The following is a 12,370-nucleotide window of genomic DNA, read 5'->3' as shown; positions in this document are numbered from 1 at the left end:
ACTGTATGTGTGTAACGTATTTCTTGTGCTGAGCGATCATAAAACTGCTGCGAAGACGCACTGTGAGAGGCTCGTCTCATAACCCCGCCTCCTGGTGCCAAGCACCTCCGCCGCAGAATGCACCGCCCGACGGGAGCACCGCGGCCACACCAACCAAAGCCCACACCCAAACCCTCCACGTGCAAGACCGAATCCACCCAAAAAAAAGTCACTTAACAAGAAGCCAAAAAGTGCAAAAACAACAATGCTCGCGCTGGAGAAGCCGCGAACGACCGCAGGGACACAACATTAGGTACACCTGCAGACTGCACACTGTTCCCGCACTTATAAGTAAAGGTAAGACCATTATAACGTTTTTTTTAATCAAATGTGCTTTTTTTGTGTGCTACAGTTTGTAAGTGTAACGTTAAAGTTAAGTTAAAGTACCAATGATTGTCACACACACACTAGGTGTGGTGAAATGTGTCCTCTGCATTTGACCCATCCCCTTGTTCACCCCCTGGGAGGTGAGGGGAGCAGTGGGCAGCAGCGGCGCCGTGCCCGGGAATAATTTTTGGTGATTTAACCCCCAATTCCAACCCTTGATGCTGAGTGCCAAGCAGGGAAGAATGCTGGTATGAGCTTTTAAACATAACCCGTTAACTGCTGCCAATCAAATGGTGAATAAGATACTCTTTAGGGTTCATAAGTTTGTAAATCTGACTGTGATGAAGTCAGTGCCTCACCTGACATGAACCTCACCGCACGCCACTGCACAGATCCCTCTTACATGTGTGTAAGAGGGAGAACATCCAACATCAAAGAACATAAAAGACATTAAAAGAGCAGAGCTGATGCAACCAGCCACTTCTACATACAGCAGGAGTGTCCAAAGTGCGGCCCGGGGGCCATTTGCGGCCCGCAGCTAATTGTTTACCGGCCCGCCACACATTCTGGAAATGCCATTGCAAAAATTAAAAAAACATTAAAAAAGTGGAATGAGGTGAAATCTAACTAGAAAATGTTGCAATGTTGACACAAAGCTGCCATGCAGGGTGTTTTTTTTCTTTTGTCTATCTTTATTTTCCTTTTTTTGCCATTGCTCAAAAAAAAACCCCCACAAAAAAATCAATATTAATGAATTATTGACATCTTCAAGGCTCCAATTACTTCAAATATTTCACATTAAAATGTTTTATGTGAAAAAAATATTGCATATATTGCGTCGTTGCCATATAAAAACATCCAAGTTTTCTTTGACAAAAGAGCATAAAACAAACAAAATAATAGTTCAAACGTAAAAATCGACAGAAGTTGATCTCGTAACTTAAGTGTCGAAAGTAAAACAAATAATAATACAAAATTATCACTTTGAGTGGGGTACCTTTTGGATCCCAAAGATATTTAGTGGGATTTTATTTCTTTTTTCACTGTGATTTATCAAAAATAATAATGAAAATAAAATCAATGGTGTCATGCATTATTGATCTTTTCAGGGCTCCAATTACTTCACATCAAACATTGCTTTCTGAATGTTTTGGGCGGTGGGGGAAATACTGCATATTTCAGTTTTACTATAAAAAACAAAGTTGTCTTTGACAGAAAAGGCATATATAATAATAGGCAATAATAATTTGACTTGTTTTTAAAATTTTAATGACTGAGACCCTTTACGGGCCCCAGGAGCCCTGATTGCTAAAAAAAAAAAATCTATATATTTTGTTATGGTTTGAAAATGAAAAATATCAAAATGGCCCCCGCATGCTTTAATGTTTCCGTGTGCGGCCCTCAGTGGAAAAAGTTTGCACACCCCTGACATACAGCTATGAATAAAAAGTGAAAGAAACATATACACTGTGGTGGCCTCTGCGGTGTTTCACGCCATCGTCTGCTGGGGTGGAGGGAGCATGGCCAGAGACGGGAGCAGACCCAACAAAGCAACCGAGAGAGCCGACTCCACTCTCGGCCGCCCACTAACTCGGCCAGTGTCCAGTCCGCATGGATGAGCGAGGATGCGTCTAAGGAGACAGAGGTGTCCCATACCTGCTCATTCAGCCAAGACACTGTGAAGCTTGTCCGTCTCGGCACTCAGCGCTAGCTCCGCAGCCCTGTCTCTTCATCCACATCTCCTCCAGTCTCTCCAAACAGACTCTGGTGTGGCACAGACCCATGGCCAAAAGGCTCCCGGGAGGCAGATCCAGAGTCCACAAAAAAGCACCGCAGAAGTCACGAAAGTGCCACCCCTAGTCACACAGTCCCAAAGGGTCCCGAACAAAAAGGCAAAAAAAAAAAAATATATATATATATATATTATAACATATGTCAGATGTATGTATTCACACCTATTTTAATCTAAGTTTTGTATTAATTTGAGCACCAAATTCTTATTTTAATTATCTCATGTTTATAGTATTTTATATGGGTTGAGTGTGAATGTGTTGGCCCTGCGATGAGGTGGCGACTAGTCCAGGGTGTACCCCGCCTTCTGCCCAAATGCAGCTGAGATAGGCTCCAGCACCCCCCGCGACCCCGAAAGCGACAAGCGGTAGAAAATAGATGGATGGATGGTCACAAAACAAGTGAAAAAGCAACAAATTAACGATGAATAGGAGACACTCATTTTAGCTCAGGGGCCCCATGGAGGAAAATCTGTGCACACTATTAAAATCGTGGCATTAAAACAAAAACAAAATTAAGACAACTTCAGATTGTTTTCTTTGTCTTAGTTTGGCCAAAAATAGAACACATTCTGAAAATATTACAATAAAAATACAGGAAAAAAAATAACGGCAGCGGTAGAAGAAACGAAGGAAAGAAGAAAGTGAATGAATGTTTATAACTGAATACATTTACATATGCATAAGAATCAATCAATCAATCAATCAATGTTTACTTACATAGCCCTAAATCACGAGTGTCTCAAAGGGCTGCACAAGCCAGAACGACATCCTCGGCTCAGATCCCACATCAGGGCAAGAAAAAACTCAACCTAATGGGATGACAATGAGAAACCTTGGAGGGGACCGCAGATGTGGGGACCCCCCCTGGGCGACCAGTGCAATGGATGTCGAGTGGATCTAGCATAATATTGTGAGATTCCAGTCCATAGTGGATCTAACATAACAGTGAGAGTCCAGTCCATAGTGGATCTAACATAATATTGTGAGAGTCCAGTCCATAGTGGATCTAACATAATAGTGTGAGAGTCCAGTCCATAGTGGATCTAACATAACAGTGAGAGTCCAGTCCATAGTGGATCTAACATAATAGTGTGAGAGTCCAGTCAATAGTGGATCTAACATAACAGTGAGAGTCCAGTCCATAGTAGATCTAACATAATAGTGTGAGAGTCCAGTCCATAGTGGATCTAACATAACAGTGAGAGTCCAGTCCATAGTGGATCTAACATAATATTGTGAGAGTCCAGTCCATAGTGGATCTAACATAACAGTGAGAGTCCAGTCCATAGTGGATCTAACATAATAGTGTGAGAGTCCAGTCCATAGTGGATCTAACATAATAGTGTGAGAGTCCAGTCCATAGTGGATCTAACATAATAGTGTGAGAGTCCAGTCCATAGTGGATCTAACATAATAGTGTGAGAGTCCAGTCCATAGTGGATCTAACATTATAGTGTAAGAGTCCAGTCCATAGTGGATCTAACATAATAGTGTGAGAGTCCAGTCCATTGTGGATCTAACATAATATTGTGAGAGTCCAGTCCATAGTGGATCCAACATAATAGTGTGAGAGTCCAGTCCATAGTGGATCTAACATAATAGTGTGAGAGTCCAGTCCATAGTGGATCCAACATAATAGTGTGAGAGTCCAGTCCATAGTGGATCTAACATTATAGTGTAAGAGTCCAGTCCATAGTGGATCTAACATAATAGTGTGAGAGTCCAGTCCATTGTGGATCTAACATAATATTGTGAGAGTCCAGTCCATAGTGGATCCAACATAATAGTGTGAGAGTCCAGTCCATAGTGGATCTAACATAATAGTGTGAGAGTCCAGTCCATAGTGGATCCAACATAATAGTGTGAGAGTCCAGTCCATAGTGGATCCAACATAATAGTGTGAGAGTCCAGTCCATAGTGGATCTAACATAATAGTTTCAGAGTCCAGTCCATAGTGGATCTAACATAATAGTGTGAGAGTCCAGTCCATAGTGGATCTAACATTATAGTGTAAGAGTCCAGTCCATAGTGGATCTAACATAATAGTGTGAGAGTCCAGTCCATTGTGGATCTAACATAATATTGTGAGAGTCCAGTCCATAGTGGATCCAACATAATAGTGTGAGAGTCCAGTCCATAGTGGATCTAACATAATAGTGTGAGAGTCCAGTCTATAGTGGATCCAACATAATAGTGTGAGAGTCCAGTCCATAGTGGATCTAACATTATAGTGTAAGAGTCCAGTCCATAGTGGATCTAACATAATAGTGTGAGAGTCCAGTCCATTGTGGATCTAACATAATATTGTGAGAGTCCAGTCCATAGTGGATCCAACATAATAGTGTGAGAGTCCAGTCCATAGTGGATCTAACATAATAGTGTGAGAGTCCAGTCCATAGTGGATCCAACATAATAGTGTGAGAGTCCAGTCCATAGTGGATCTAACATTATAGTGTAAGAGTCCAGTCCATAGTGGATCTAACATAATAGTGTGAGAGTCCAGTCCATAGTGGATCTAACATAATAGTGTGAGAGTCCAGTCCATAGTGGATCCAACATAATAGTGTGAGAGTCCAGTCCATAGTGGATCTAACATAATAGTGTGAGAGTCCAGTCCATTGTGGATCTAACATAATAGTGTGAGAGTCCAGTCCATAGTGGATCTAGCATAATAGTGTGAGAGTCCAGTCCATAGTGCATCTAGCATAATATTGTGAGAGTCCAGTCCATAGTGGATCCAACATAATAGTGTGAGAGTCCAGTCCATAGTAGATCCAACATAATAGTGTGAGAGTCCAGTCCATAGTGGATCTAACATAATAGTGTGAGAGTCCAGTCCATAGTGGATCTAACATAATAGTGTGAGAGTCCAGTCCATAGTGGATCTAACATAATAGTGTGAGAGTCCAGTCCATTGTGGATCTAACATAATAGTGTGAGAGTCCAGTCCATAGTGGATCTAGCATAATATTGTGAGAGTCCAGTCCATAGTGGATCTAGCATAATATTGTGAGAGTCCAGTCCATAGTGGATCTAACATAATAGTGTGAGAGTCCAGTCCATAGTGGATCCAACATAATAGTGTGAGAGTCCAGCCCATAGTGGATCTAACATAATAGTGTGAGAGTCCAGTCCATTGTGGATCTAACATAATAGTGTGAGAGTCCAGTCCATAGTGGATCTAGCATAATATTGTGAGAGTCCAGTCCATAGTGGATCTAACATTATAGTGTGAGAGTCCAGTCCATTGTGGATCTAACATAATAGTGTGAGAGTCCAGTCCATAGTGGATCTAGCATAATATTGTGAGAGTCCAGTCCATAGTGGATCCAACATAATAGTGTGAGAGTCCAGTCCATAGTGGATCTAGCATAATATTGTGAGAGTCCAGTCCATAGTGGATCCAACATAATAGTGTGAGAGTCCAGCCCATAGTGGATCTAACATAATAGTGTGAGAGTCCAGTCCATTGTGGATCTAACATAATAGTGTGAGAGTCCAGTCCATAGTGGATCTAGCATAATATTGTGAGAGTCCAGTCCATAGTGGATCTAACATTATAGTGTGAGAGTCCAGTCCATTGTGGATCTAACATAATAGTGTGAGAGTCCAGTCCATAGTGGATCTAGCATAATATTGTGAGAGTCCAGTCCATAGTGGATCCAACATAATAGTGTGAGAGTCCAGTCCATAGTGGATCTAACATAATAGTGTGAGAGTCCAGTCCATTGTGGATCTAACATAATAGTGTGAGAGTCCAGTCCATAGTGGATCTAGCATAATATTGTGAGAGTCCAGTCCATAGTGGATCTAACATAGGAGTGAGAGTCCAGTCCATAGTGGATCCAACACATACTTGCCAACCCTCCCGAATTTTCCGGGAGACTCCCGAATTTCAGTGCCTCTCCCGAAAATCTCCCGGTTTCCAGCCGGACAACAAGGCACGCCCCTTTCGGGTCCATGCGGACCTGAGTGAGGACAGCCTTTCGTCACGTCCGCTTTTCCTTCATATAAACAGCGTGCCGGCCCAGTCACGTTATAACATCTACGGCTTTTGGAGAGTGCACAACTGCACACACAACAAGAAGGAGACGAAGCAGAAGAATGAAGATGAGACAGTCATGGCCACGACGAGTATGATGAAGTACGCTTGCAAGTCATCAGAGAGGGTATAATAAATGTTTAGAAAGATAGTGACAGAGAATAGAACGAGGATGGACAATTCAACCCTAAACTCACTCATTTCCTGCAAATTAAATTTCACAGATGCTGCCCATACCTATGCTCCTTCAAAGGCTGTGCTACTGGCTGCAAAGCATTGCACTTTCAAATACAACAATGAGTTGAGGAGTGTTATGTGTGTATATGTGTAAATAAATGAACACTGAAATTCAAGTATTTATTGACCCCCTGCAACCCCGAACGGACAAGCGGTAGAAAAATGGATGGATGGATATATATATACATATATATAATAACATAAATATATATATGTAGCTAGCATTCACTGAAAGTCAAGTATTTCTTTTATATATATATAAATATATACATATGAAATACTTGAATTTCAGTGAATTGTAGCTATAAATATACTCCTCCCCCTTAACCCGCCCCCGGCCCCGCCCACCTCAACAACCCCCCCCATCTCCCGAATTCCGAGGTCTTAAGGTTGGCAAGTATGATCATAACATAATAGTGAGACTCCAGTCCATAGTGGATCTAGCATAACATTGTGAGAGTCCAGTACATAGTGGCTCTAACATAATAGTGAGAGTCCAGTCCATAGTGGATCTAACATAATAGTGTGAGAGTCCAGTCCATAGTGGTTCTAACATAATAGTGAGAGTCCAGTCCATAGTGGATCTAACATAATAGTGTGAGACTCCAGTCCATAGGGGATCTAACATAATAGTGAGAGTCCAGTCCATAGTGGATCTAGCATAATAGTGAGAGTCCAGTCCATAGTGGATCTAACATAATAGTGTGAGAGTCCAGTCCATAGTGGATCCAACATAATAGTGAGAGTCCAGTCCATAGTGGATCTAACATAATAGTGTGAGAGTCCAGTCCATAGTGGATCCAACATAATAGTGAGAGTCCAGTCCATAGTGGATCCAACATAATAGTGTGAGAGTCCAGTCCATTGTGGATCTAACATAATAGTGTGAGAGTCCAGTCCATAGTGGATCTAACATAATAGTGTGAGAGTCCAGTCCATAGTGGATCCAACATAATAGTGTGAGAGTCCAGTCCATAGTGGATCTAGCATAATATTGTGAGAGTCCAGTCCATAGTGGATCTAACATAATAGTGTGAGAGTCCAGTCCATAGTGGATCTAACATAATAGTGTGAGAGTCCAGTCCATTGTGGATCTAACATAATAGTGTGAGAGTCCAGTCCATAGTGGATCTAGCATAATAGTGTGAGAGTCCAGTCCATAGTGCATCTAGCATAATATTGTGAGAGTCCAGTCCATAGTGCATCCAACATAATAGTGTGAGAGTCCAGTCCATAGTAGATCCAACATAATAGTGTGAGAGTCCAGTCCATAGTGCATCTAGCATAATATTGTGAGAGTCCAGTCCATAGTGGATCTAACATAATAGTGTGAGAGTCCAGTCCATAGTGGATCTAACATAATAGTGTGAGAGTCCAGTCCATTGTGGATCTAACATAATAGTGTGAGAGTCCAGTCCATAGTGGATCTAGCATAATAGTGTGAGAGTCCAGTCCATAGTGCATCTAGCATAATATTGTGAGAGTCCAGTCCATAGTGCATCCAACATAATAGTGTGAGAGTCCAGTCCATAGTAGATCCAACATAATAGTGTGAGAGTCCAGTCCATAGTGCATCTAGCATAATATTGTGAGAGTCCAGTTCATAGTGGATCCAACATAATAGTGTGAGAGTCCAGTCCATAGTAGATCCAACATAATAGTGTGAGAGTCCAGTCCATAGTGGATCTAACATAATAGTGTGAGAGTCCAGTCCATAGTGGATCTAACATAATAGTGTGAGAGTCCAGTCCATAGTGGATCTAACATAATAGTGTGAGAGTCCAGTCCATAGTGGATCTAACATAATAGTGTGAGAGTCCAGTCCATAGTGGATCTAACATTATTGTGTGAGAGTCCAGTCCATTGTGGATCTAACATAATAGTGTGAGAGTCCAGTCCATAGTGGATCTAGCATAATATTGTGAGAGTCCAGTCCATAGTGGATCCAACATAATAGTGTGAGAGTCCAGTCCATAGTGGATCTAACATAATAGATAGTGTGAGAGTCCAGTCCATTGTGGATCTAACATAATAGTGTGAGAGTCCAGTCCATAGTGGATCTAGCATAATATTGTGAGAGTCCAGTCCATAGTGGATCCAACATTATAGTGTGAGAGTCCAGTCCATTGTGGATCTAACATAATAGTGTGAGAGTCCAGTCCATAGTGGATCTAGCATAATATTGTGAGAGTCCAGTCCATAGTGGTTCTAACATAATAGTGAGAGTCCAGTCCATAGTGGCTCTAACATAATAGTGAGAGTCCAGTCCATAGTGGATCTAACATAATAGTGTGAGACTCCAGTCCATAGGGGATCTAACATAATAGTGAGAGTCCAGTCCATAGTGGATCTAGCATAATAGTGAGAGTCCAGTCCATAGTGGATCTAACATAATAGTGAGATTCCAGTCCATAGTGGATCTAACATAATAGTGTGAGAGTCCAGTCCATAGTGGATCTAACATAATAGTGAGTCCAGTCCATAGTGGATCTAACATAATAGTGAGAGTCCAGTCCAAAGTGGATCTAACATAATAGTGAGAGTCCAGTCCATAGTGGATCTAACATAATAGGGTGAGAGTCCATTCCATAGTGGATCTAACAGAATAGTGAGAGTCCAGTCCATAGTGGATCTAACATAATAGTGAGATTCCAGTCCATAGTGGACCCAACATAATAGTGTGAGAGTCCAGTCCATGGTGGATCTAACATAATAGTGAGAGTCCAGTCCATAGTGGATCTAACATAATAGTGAGAGTCCAGTCCATAGTGGATCTCACATAATATTCTGAGAGTCCAGTCCATAGTGGATCTAACATAATAGTGTGAGAGTCCAGACCATGTGCAGGTCTGCACAGTAAAGCATGAGCTATACAATTAGTAGATTACTATCGATTACATACATACAGTCCAGTCCATAGTGGATCTAACATAATAGTGAGAGTCCAGTCCATAGAGCAGACCTGGGCATTGTGCGGCCCGCGGGCCGCATCCGGCCCTTTGTACGTCCCTGTCCGGCCCGCGTGAGGCCAATTATAAATTACAAAATAAATTTTAAAAAGCATCTATTTCGAGTGTGCAATACAACGGTGCTGCTTTTGTTTTGAAAAGCGTTATTTGTATTACTTCCGTGTGGAGACGTATGCTCGTGCGCGCAGCGGCAATCTCAAATTACAAAATAAATTTAAAAAAACATCTTTGTCGTGCGTGCAATACAACTGTGCTGCTTTTATTTTGAAAAGTGTTATATGTGCGTATGTCCTGTGAGGGAAGGCGCACAGCGACAAGTGATGCCCGCTAAAAAGAGAAAAGTTGATGACGAATGGCGTGTTTTCAACAAGACAAGTAAAGGTAAAGCTGTGTGCTTATTTGTGGTACACACGTTGCTGTGTTTAAAGATATAGTGTAACGACCTGCTGAAGTAGATGTTGTCTTCTTGAGTTGCGTAAATGAGTGAGGAGACGTGCGTGTGGAAGGAACGAGATATGTTGAGCTGTGTTAGTATAGCTTGCTCATAAAAGTTTAAAAAGAGCGTCAGACTTGATGTGCACTTCTTCTGGACGCTACAATTAGTGGCAGAAGTAAAACTTTGCGCATACTGCACTGTTTGTGTGCTACGTCATCGGGAGGTACGTGCCAAGTGAGGAGCCCGCCGCAATGAGAGAGAGAGAGAGAGAGAGAGAGAGAGAGAGAGCGTTTACAGGTGCAGCCACGCTGCTTGCCACGGGGGGAATTCCGCCCTCAATGAAGACTCCCAGGTTTGATGGCAAGGCGAACTGGGAGGCATTTCATCCCACTTCTGACATCAATTGTAGCGTCCAGAAGAAGTGCACACCAAGTCTGATGCACTTTTTAAACTTTTATTGAGCAAGCTATACTAACACAGCTCAACTTATCTCGTTCTTTCCAGAAGGAAAACCAATCCTCACTCCTCATTTCCGCAACAGCAACGCTTCCTCCTTCTTCGCCAATCACCTTACAGGCGTGCTACGTTCACAACGTTTTCTTATCTGGTTAAATAAAGGTTTTACAACAAAGAGGATGCAGGATAAAGTGACAGAAATTGAAATTTTTGTATTGTAATATACATCAGGAAGTGTTGTGTAAGAAAGTGTTAAAAATAAAACCATCAAAAGCCATCTGCTTTTGTATAAAGATAAGTTAGGTTAAATGAAAATATTATTATTATTATCTATCTTACGGTATATCAAAAATAATTTGAGCAAAATTTAATTGAAATATTGTCAGTGTGGCCCTCCAGCAGTGCTCAGGTTGCTCATGCGGCCCCCGGTAAAAATTAATTGCCCACCCCTGCCATAGAGGATCTAACATAATAGTGAGAGTCCAGTCAATAGTGAATCTAACATAATAGTGAGATTCCAGTCCATAGTGGATCTAACATAATAGTGAGAGTCCAGTCAATAGTGAATCTAACATAATAGTGAGATTCCAGTCCATAGTGGATCTAACATAATAGTGAGAGTCCAGTCAATAGTGAATCTAACATAATATTGTGAGAGTCCAGTCCATAGTGGATCCAACAGAATAGTGAGAGTCCAGTCCATAGTGGATCTAACATAATAGTGAGATTCCAGTCCATAGTGGATCTAACATAATAGTGTGAGAGTCCAGTCCATAGTGGATCTAGCATAATAGTGAGAGTCCAGTCCATAGTGGATCTAACATAATAGTGAGATTCCAGTCCATAGTGGATCTAACATAATAGTGTGAGAGTCCAGTCCATAGTGGATCTAGCATAATAGTGAGATTCCAGTCCATAGTGGATCTAACATAATAGTGTGAGAGTCCAGTCCATAGTGGATCTAACATAATAGTGAGTCCAGTCCATAGTGGATCTAACATAATAGTGAGAGTCCAGTCCAAAGTGGATCTAACATAATAGTGAGAGTCCAGTCCATAGTGGATCTAACATAATAGTGTGAGAGTCCATTCCATAGTGGATCCAACAGAATAGTGAGAGTCCAGTCCATAGTGGATCTAACATAATAGTGAGATTCCAGTCCATAGTGGATCCAACATAATAGTGTGAGAGTCCAGTCCATGGTGGATCTAACATAATAGTGAGAGTCCAGTCCATAGTGGATCTAACATAATAGTGAGAGTCCAGTCCATAGTGGATCTCACATAATATTGTGAGAATCCAGTCCATAGTGGATCTAACATAATAGTGTGAGAGTCCAGACCATGTGCAGGTCTGCACAGTAAAGCATGAGCTATACAATTAGTAGATTACTATCGATTACATACATGCAGTCCAGTCCATAGTGGATCTAACATAATAGTGAGAGTCCAGTCCATAGTGGATCTAACATAATAGTGAGAGTCCAGTCAATAGTGAATCTAACATAATAGTGAGATTCCAGTCCATAGTGGATCTAACATAATAGTGAGAGTCCAGTCAATAGTGAATCTAACATAATATTGTGAGAGTCCAGTCCATAGTGGATCTAACAGAATAGTGAGAGTCCAGTCCATAGTGGATCTAACATAATAGTGAGATTCCAGTCCATAGTGGATCCAACATAATAGTGTGAGAGTCCAGTCCATAGTGGATCTAACATAATAGTGAGTCCAGTCCATAGTGGATCTAACATAATAGTGAGAGTCCAGTCCAAAGTGGATCTAACATAATAGTGAGAGTCCAGTCCATAGTGGATCTAACATAATAGTGTGAGAGTCCATTCCATAGTGGATCTAACAGAATAGTGAGAGTCCAGTCCATAGTGGATCTAACATAATAGTGAGAGTCCAGTCCATAGTGGATCTCACATAATTTTGTGAGAGTCCAGTCCATAGTGGATCTAACATAATAGTGTGAGAGTCCATTCCATAGTGGATCTAACAGAATAGTGAGAGTCCAGTCCATAGTGGATCTAACATAATAGTGAGAGTCCAGTCCATAGTGGATCTCA

The 12,370-nt window shown here is 41.4% G+C and overlaps 1 protein-coding gene across 1 annotated transcript in view; it reads right to left on the bottom strand.

Annotated features, from left to right (window-relative positions):
* dipk1b (divergent protein kinase domain 1B) overlaps positions 1-12,370 on the bottom strand; it is an 81,383-nt gene that overhangs the window by 32,764 nt on the left and 36,249 nt on the right. The window lies entirely within an intron of this gene.

Source organism: Entelurus aequoreus, linkage group LG08, assembly GCF_033978785.1.
Source record: "Entelurus aequoreus isolate RoL-2023_Sb linkage group LG08, RoL_Eaeq_v1.1, whole genome shotgun sequence".
NCBI lineage: Eukaryota > Metazoa > Chordata > Actinopteri > Syngnathiformes > Syngnathidae > Entelurus > Entelurus aequoreus.
This window is presented reverse-complemented; position numbering and strand designations above follow the sequence as displayed.